The sequence below is a fragment of the Canis lupus genome, chromosome 30 (assembly GCF_011100685.1).
Source record: "Canis lupus familiaris isolate Mischka breed German Shepherd chromosome 30, alternate assembly UU_Cfam_GSD_1.0, whole genome shotgun sequence".
Classification (NCBI taxonomy): domain Eukaryota; kingdom Metazoa; phylum Chordata; class Mammalia; order Carnivora; family Canidae; genus Canis; species Canis lupus.
Window position 1 is genome coordinate 13,244,901 of NC_049251.1, and position 9,721 is coordinate 13,254,621.

At 36.3% G+C, this 9,721-nt stretch overlaps 1 pseudogene; it reads left to right on the forward strand.

The window, feature by feature from the left end:
* Positions 1 to 1,515: 1,515 nt before the first annotated feature.
* On the forward strand, positions 1,516 to 3,025 carry LOC100686440 (annotated as a pseudogene).
* The last annotated feature ends 6,696 nt before the right edge of the window (positions 3,026 to 9,721 follow it).

Sequence of the window (9,721 nt, forward strand, 5' to 3'; positions counted from 1 at the left end):
ATATTTCCAATTAGAATTTCTTCAACCTTATTTACATTCAATTTTACCTTATAAAAATTTAAATTCAATCAATTTTTATTTACTGAAAGTATATCTGTAAGAAGCTCACACTAATTAGATCTGAAGTACAAAATTCAATTATATAAGGTAGGTCAGGTTAAACTCATTTGTCAAACTTCAAATTATAAGTAACTTTCAGATAGCTTCTTACTATATACTTACATTTCCTGTGTCAAAATATTTTGTATAAGTAACTTCTAAAAAACTAAATGCTTTGAACTTCACATTTTCTTATCTTTATCAATCTATGAAACATTATTTCACTTATTTTGTCCAAAACTAAGGGTGACATGCCAGTTTTTTTGTTTTGAAGTATACCTGCAACACAATCTTACATTAGTTTTTAGTGTAAAGCATAGTAAATTTGACAACTCTATACATTATTCCATGCTCATCACAAGTGTAGCTACCATCTATCACCATACGATACTATCACAATACCAGGGACTATATTCCCTATGCTGTACCCTTGATCCTGGTGACTTATTGTGACACGTCAGTTTTAATTATCTTTCCACTAATTGTAAAAATGGTACTTTTCTAAAAAAAAATCCCAAATCAATCCCTAATTTTTCAAACTTCAACTTGTTTTTCACTTTCATTTCATGTTTCTGAACATTTAGTAACATCCGGAGACATATATTTAGTTTTTAACTTTGAAATTAATTTAGAAAAAAACTATGGATCTCAATTTACCAATGAATCAGTAAAAAAAATTAATACTCATTTCTTTGTCAATTCAAATTTATCCTTATATTGGGACACCTGGGTTGCTCAGCGGTTGAGCATCTGTCTTTGGCTCAGGGTGTGATCCCGGGGTTCTGGGATTGAATCCCGCATCAGGCTCCCTGTGAGGAGTCTGCTTCTCCCTCTGCCTATGTCTCTGCCTCTCTATCTGTGTCTCTCATGAATAAATAAATAAAGTCTTTTAAAAAATAAATGTATTCTTATAAACATGCACAAAATTGAACCAATTAAAGAGCGAGCATATTTCAAAAAAATTGAAAACAATAAATGTTTTCTTGTTATGGATCCATAACAAAAGTTAAAAAAAAAGTAGTTTTAAATGACATACATTTATATGTGCCTATATACTATCTTATGACACAAAATATAGTTTGTACAGAGCAGTTCTGAGCTGTGGAGACCATTCTGCAGGAGGTAAGAGCCTGGGCATCAGGCCACCACTATGCCTGTGTCAGATCCCTCTGGCCCAGCCAGACCCAGTCTGGCCTGTTCAGGCTAGTAGCCATGGGCCATGGCTCCCAATGAAAATTATATGACATTAAATATTTGGGGTGATATCTTTCTGAAAGACTTCAAGAATTACAGAAGACAAAAAAAAAAAAAAAAAAAAAAAAAAAAAAAACCACTAATGCATTTGAGAAAGTGGTAAAGTTTGGCTGGAGAGGAAGAACTCTGCTGTCCTGATCTGCAGCTTGGCTGGATACTAAGATGCCTGTGGGCATGAAGAGCCAGGGGTCTTTTGGCAATGAAGAGAACTATGACCCAAATTATGAGGAAGAAGAAGATGAGGAACCGTGGGGGGGGGGCACAGAGAACTATTACATGGGAGTAGCCAGCAATGTGGAGCAGCACGGGGCCAACGCCTTTGATCCTGATGAGTACCAATTCACTTCTTGACCTATAAAGAGTTTGAGGGTACTCTCAAAGAGCCCATAAATAGCTTAGCCTCTGTCATAAAGGCCACTGAGATGCTCACTGCCATTAGCACATCTTCCCTATGGCACTGGTATCTCATTTAGTTGCTAAACTTATATTAGTTAATTTCCACTGTCAAGTAGCAGAGATACTGGACAGATACAAGTCTAATTCTCCTCAGTTGCTCATTGAGGCTCAAGTTCAGCCCCACCCCTCAAAACATGTCCCTACAGCCCACCCCCATCCCAACACTACATAGTGCGTATGCAGTTTGTGCAGAAGGAAAACCTACTTTCTCTGGCTTATCAGCACCAGTTTTGTCACAGCTTCTGGGAGCAGCACCATTCAGTACTTGGATGGCATGGGTGTAAATGTCTCTTGCATGGCTCAGGACTGTCCACTCCAAACACCAGAGAGCTTTGTGTTTCCATTGCTGCCTGATGAAGAATTGAGAGACAAACACAGGGACTACCTCTTTAGGGACTACATGGAAAATCATTACCAGCTCCAGCTGTGTTCTGATGCAGATTGCCCCCCTGATTATTCAGGTATAGAAGCCCAGTGCTAAGTACAGTGCAATCGGTGCAATGAGGTCTTCTATTTCAACTATTGTCAGATTTATCACACCCCCCACAGACTATGCCATAATCTGGAAATGGCTCAGGAAATGTGCTGGTAACTCTGAAATAGCCGACTCCATTACTGCTCATGCTAAAGACTGTCCCAAGTGCAGCATCGTCACAAAGAAGAACAAAGGCTGCAGTCACATGCAATGCTCCAAGTGTAAACACGACTTCAGCCAGATATGTCTAGGAGACTGGAAGACCCATGGCAGTAAGTACTATGAGTGCATTTGGTACAAGTAGAACTTTGATATTGTTGACCAGAACAAGCAAGCCCAGGCCAGAGAGGACCTCATGAAGTACTTGTTCTACTTTGAGAGGTGGGAAAACCACAAGACCTTTCAGCTGGAGGTGTAGATATGCCAGCGGATTCATGAAAAGATTCAGGAAAGAGTCAAGAATTATCTGGGTACCTGGAATGACTGGCAGTACCTACAGAGTACTGTCAAGCTCTTGACCAAGTGCTGATACACCCTGCAGTACACTTACCCTTATGAGGACTACACAGACCCAGGAAGAAGCTGTTGGAATACCAGCAGGTTCAGCTGGAGGCTGAAATTGAAAACCTCTCATGGAAAGTGGAGTGTGCAGACAGCTATGACAGTGGGGACTTAGTGCACCAGATGCACATAGCAGAACAGTGGAGGAAAAGGCTGCTGAAGGATTTCCATGACACCTAGTTCTTGGAAGATGGACATGCTGGAGTGAGGAGGATATGACTACAAGGTATTCTGGGTGAACATTCATGACCCTGGGCAACAGCCATGGCCCCACTCTGGAGACACTGACCATACACAACTTGGTCAATTTCTATGTTCTTCTCATCTTTTCACTTTTTGTTTCTACCGGCGTAGAGGCCATGTTGAAATGGCCTCTTTTTAGGACTTTTAATTCTCACTGGATGGTTGTTGGGAGGAAGGGAAAGTGTTTTTGTTTTTTTGGGTTTTTTTTGAATGACTATTAATAGTATTAGGCTTTTACAGCTTTGTAATTTTCAAAGGTTGTATAATTATTAAAAAATGCAGATCACAGAATTACATAGAACCTTTTAAAAAATAAATTGGCTTTGGCATGTTTCAAAAACACTTTGTATAGACTTTAATGACATTTGTTGAAATGAGCTGAATTCACATTGCTATTAACGCACACATATATATTTTAGACAATATTGAATTTAAAAACACTTAACAGCCATCTTCAGATTGAGGGATTACTTATTTGTCAGGAGAAGGATATTGAGTCCCCCAGAGAAATATAAACTCACAAGTCTGTTTTCTGTGCTGCCTAATATGGTGTTTTCTGCAATTTCTTCTAGAGCTGTACAAATCTTAGTCAGTAGACTTAGTTTAATTTTAAGTAGTTTAAATTTGTATATAATAGAACAGCTTCTCTAGACAATTCAACTGTTAGCACAAATTTTCCCAGGAATCAAAGAGGTTAAAAAGAATTATCTCATGGACACTGTATATTCTACTTGTTAATTAAATTTCTTATAAGTCATCCTTAACTCCTTTCTATCATTGTGAATGACATTTACTTAATTTTATTGTATTCCTAAATAAATACAATCTGACTTAATTCTTATTTGTCTCTCCTGGAATCCTTTGGTTAGCTTCTCACTATTGGGAATCAAAATAGTTGTAATTATACCTATTGAATAATTACTTTGTATTTATACCTGTTGTATACTCAATGGCCACACTACCCTGTCTTAGTGTTCGCCTTCGAAAACAAATATGCTCCCTGAATCCAGACCTTTAACAGATATGCCCACTAGAGTTCCCTCATTTAAGATAAAAGCATCAGGATTACCCTGAGATTATATGTGATAAAGTCTCCTCAATTCCCCGTTAATCTAATGTAGATTATTCCACTGTTAATGAGAAGGTACCTAGGAGAGTTGGAACTGAAGTGAATGTTCAGGCCTAGAAGTTCCCTCATCATTAAAATAACACAGCTGCACTGACTACACACTTCCTTGTGCTCAGCGTCCTCAAATTATAGTTTATTCTGTTGGATACACTGCATTTCTCTAACCCCATCCACATTTAGCCTAAATCTAAGAGCAGTTATTTCATATCTAACCAGATCCTAACAGATGAAAGTAAATAGAGGCCAAGAAGAAGAAAAATCTCATCAGCCAAAGAAAGTGTGTGTGTGTGTGTGTGTGTGTGTGTGTGAGAGAGAGAGAGAGAGAGATTTCAGGCTAATTCAAAACCGTTTATCAGGAATAATCATAAAACCGTTTAAAGCATGATAATCTTGAGTGCTCAGCAATCATGTGTTTTGCTCAGCAATCACTTATCAAGAGTATGTACTGTATCACTGCAATAGGTATTGTTATGGATGCAAAATATATTAACTGAGTTGTAAAGTAAGTACACAACCGCATAGCCAATTTGGTCTCTAAAAGAGTGGCATATTTGCCTCTTGGTTGACAGTGGCATTGGAGATAAAAGTGGAAGCTCAGGGTCATGCCGTTGGTCCTTGAGTAACTGATTAGTAAATAACCACAGACTACTTCATGGGATGAGGGCAATGATTAGAAGAGATCACCTTCTTATAATTCTGTTAGTATGCTACACTCAGCTTTTCCCCCTTGTCTGACCCTCCAAGTAGAATATCCAAGAATTATACAGCATATCATCAATATGCCTTTTTTGATACCCTTTTAATGAATCTCCTTGTTCTAACGAATGGTTTTGCATTTTAGTTTTAAAATGGTGAGTATGCTAATTTGTGTAAAAGGTTAGTACCTTTTGCCGCTGGGTCTTCTTCTTGCATCTTGGAAGAGCAAATTTTGTCTGCCTCATGGGCATTCACATTGCTAAATCTCAAGGTGAATTATATTTTTTGTTTTAACTGGGACATGTAGCCCAAATCCTTGTGTCTTTTTCTCCATGTGGATTAAATTCTTGTGTGTGTGTGTGTGTGTGTGTGTGTGTGTGTGTGTGTGTGTTTTAAATTTCTTCCACTCTCAGAACTAACTGGTGTATCTGCTAGGGGCTCCATATCTGGGGCTAGTTTCAACTGTGGTTACATAGCCTGGATGAAATCAACAAAATGTGAAGATCCAGGAAAGTTAGCTTTAGCTAAAACCCCAAAGAGGCCATTTTCAGGCTCAAAACTTTCATATCAAATGTAAACCCAAACATTAGAGGTTATAGGGCCAAATCATAATAGGGAAATACTGGAGAGAATGCTAGATGATGTCCTGTCTTGCAACTCCTAGTGATTTAATCAGACTGTCTTCTTATCATTTATGATGATAAGTTGTTGTGAAGCTCTGCCCTGGGTAAGCCCAATGTTTGAAGTAATAATAAGTTTTACCAAATTCAATTAGTCCAGAGTTTAGGATCTCTTTCTGTGGTTACAGCTCTCCTCTTGTACATTGGTACTTCTAATAAGTCATTGAAGACCATGAATTCAACTCTTACATCACACTTCACCTACAGTATGTCCTCTACTTTGCCCATGTAATTGCCTAGTTTCCCTTCAGATAGACAACTTGTCCCTAAGAATTTGAAGGCAATTTTTGTTGAAGACTATTTTTATGAGCTAAACATAATTTTCAGCTATGGAAAAATAAAGTTTAGGAGATATAGAAAGACAGATCTTCCATCTCTGGTTCTGTTCTGGACACTGTCACTGTGGTTTGAAATAGATAATTGAGGGAATCATCCTTAGTTTGTTACTTTGGGTATCCATCAGCCAAAGATTAAGTTTTGCTAATCCTAGATCTTCTGTCAGTCAGGTTCAAAAAAATACCTGTTGGGTACTATTATTTTTTCAAACAGTCTTAGATATGTAATTTAATTGTATAAATAGTATAATACATGATTCTATCTTCTAAGAAGCTTGTAAACATGTTTCTGTTGAAAAAAAATAAAAATGAAAGAAAGACAAACATACTATATAAATACTATACTAGATTTTATGGGGGTAAACAAGTATTACATGCTATAGGATAAAGGAAATTAATGTTTTCTAGAGAAATCGTGGGAGATGATTTGGATGAGTTCTTAGTCATAATTGATCTTAAAAGGTATGTCCAATAACAAAAAATATACTAAAGTAAATTAGCATTCTACATACATTAGCAAAAGGGTTGACATGATGTTCTCTTTATTTTAAATCTCTAAACTAGTATTACTTTAGATAAATTTTTTAACAATCTGAAGGCAATGATATTCTCTGTCATTTGATGATGAATGAGATGCTTCTTGACTTCCCTTTCCTATCCAAAATAGAACTACACATAAGTATAAGTCCAGGTAACTCATGCATAAATGGACCTAAAACAGATAATAAACAGAATGTTGTAGATCATGAAGTAGCCAAAGTAGAAATGATAGGAGAGACTAGACTCTAAGATTTTATAGGAAACAGCCTTATCCTCACTCAGTTTCATGGTACAATCACAGGGATACTCTGGAGTAGTAACAGTCAGCTAAGAAGGTGTGCAAGAGTAATTATCTTTAGATTCTTACCTCATTTTCTGAATTTATACAACTTGTTTTAAGAACAGCAAATAAAGAAACAATGACAGAAAAACTGAGGATGGTTCTGAAATTTACAAATGTACTTCATTAGGAGGAAATTACCATTCTGACACAGACTGGAGTGGGATAAAGAAGAACTGTCTACAGAAGATGAAGGAAAGAGATAGTCAAAACAAAACCAGGGCAGAAACTACTCCCGGCTAAACAATCATTATTTGGAGAGAAATGACTGGAGTTCAATTCTAAAACCAAAATGAATATATTAACTTTGTAGTTTTATAACTTAAATTTTAATAACACAATGCAACAAGGTATTGAGAATATAGGTCATTCAGCATGGTAGCCATTCTTTTTTTTTTTAAGTGCACAGTTTGATGTTCTGGTATATCTATACCATATACATTATGAAATGATAACCACAATCAGGCTACTTAACATCTCCATCACCTCGCAGAGTTACTATATTTTTTACATCATTTTCTTTTTATTTTGGTTTGTGGTGAGAACACTAAAGATCTATCCTCTTAGCAAATTTCAAGTATGTGTTAGAGTACTGCTAACTATACTTGCCATGATATGTATTATACCCCCAGAACTTATTCATCTTGAATAACAGAAACCCTGTGCCCTTGGACCAATATCTCCCCATGTACTCTTTACCTCATCCCCTGGCAACCACCATTCTACTCCCTACTTCTATGAGTTTGACTATATTTTCCACATAAGTGGGATCATGCAGTATTTGTCTTTCTGTGTCTGGCTTATTTCACTTAGCATAATGCTCACTAGGTTCATCCATGATGTCACAGTTGGAAGGATTTCCTACTTCCTCATCTGTTGATAGACATTTAAATTTTTTCCATATCTTGGCTATTGTGAATAGTGCTGCAACACAAATGGGGGTGCAGACATCTCTCTGATACAAATACCATTTCCTTCAGATATATACCCAGAAGGAGGTATTGTCGATTCATATTGTAGATTAATTGATTAATTTATTGGTTATTTATTTATTTATTGCTTTTTTAAAATTCCAGTTAACATACAGTGCAATATTAGCTTCAGGTATAGATCTAGCGATTCATCACATACATACAACACCCAATGCTCATCACAAGTGCCCTCCTTAATATCCATCACCTACTTAACCCATCCTCTTGTTCACTTCCCCTCCAGCAACCCTCATTTGTTCTCTATAGTTAAGAACCTGTTTTATGGTTTGCTTCTCTCTTTTCCCACCTATGTTCACCTATGTTGTTTCTTAAATTCCACATATGAGTGAAATCATATGGTATTTGTATTTCTCTGACTTATTTTGCTTAGCATAATACTCTCTAGCTCCATCTATGTTACTGTAAATAGCAAGATTTCATTCTTTTTTATGCCTGGGTAGTATTCCATTATGTGTGTGTGTGTGTGTGTGTGTGTATACATGATATATATATCAGGCATATATATATATATATATATATATATATATATATATATATCTCACATCTTCTTTATCCATTCATTGGTTGATGTACATTTGGGCTCTTTCCATAATTTGTCTATTGTTGATAATGCTGCTATAAATATTGGGGTACATGTATCCCTTCATTTTTATATCCTTTAGGTAAAAACCTAGTAGTGAGACTGCTGGATGGTAAGGTAGTTCTATTTTTGACTTTTTGAGAACACTTCATACTGTTTTCCAGAATTACTGTACCAGTTTCCATGCCCCATTGAAAGGAATTCCCCTTTCTCCACATCCTTTCCAATGCCTGCTATTCCCTGTATTGTTAATTTTAACCATTCTGAAAGGTGTGAGATGATATCACTTGGTAGTTTTGATTTATATTTCCCCAAGGATGAGTGATGCTGAGCACCTTTTCATGTGTCTGTCAACTGGATGTCTTCTTTGGAAAAATATCTATTCATGTCTTCTGCCCATTTGTTAACTGGATTATTTGTTTTTGGGGTATTGAGTTTTAGAATTTCTCTATAGATTATAGATAATAAGTCTATCAAATGCTTCATTTACAAATATTTTCTCCCATTCTGAATGTTGCCTTTTAGGTTTTGTTGTTTCCTTCACTGTGCAGATTTTTATATTGATTAAGTACTAAAGTTTGTTTTTGCTTTTGTTTCCCTTGCCCCAGGAGACATATCTAGTAAGAAGTTGCTATGGCTAATGTCAAAGCAGTTTCTGTATGTGTTCTCCTCTAGGATTTTGATGGTTTCCTAACTCAAATTTAGGTCTTTCTTCCATTTTTAATTTATTTTTGTGTATGATGTAAGAGGCCATATACGAAAAACCCACAGCTAATACCCTCAATGGGGAAAAACTGAGAGCTTTTCCTCTACTGTCAGGAACAAGATAGGAATGTCCACTCTCACTACTGTTATTTAACTCAGTCCTGGAAGGTGCCTCAGCAATCAGACAACAAAAAGAAATAAAAAGCATCCAAACAGGCAAGGAAGAAGCCAAACTTTTACTATTTGCAGATGACATGATACTCTAGGTAGAAAACCTGAAAGACCACCAAAAAATTGCTAGAACTTACACATGAATTCAGTAAAATCCCAGGATACAAAATCAATGTATGGAAAACTTCTGCATTTCTATACAGCAATAGTGAAGCAGCAGAAAGAGAAATCAAGAAGCCCATTCCGTTTACAACTATGCCAAAAACCATGATACCTAGTAATATTCCTAACTAAAGAGGTAAAATATCTGTACTCTGAAAACCATAAAACACTATGAAAGAAATGAAAGAGGACACAAAGAAAGGAAAAAACATTCCATGTTCATGAATTAGAAGAAAAATATCGTCAAAATGTCTATACTAGCCAAAGCAATCTACATGTTTAATGCAATCCCTATCAAATGGT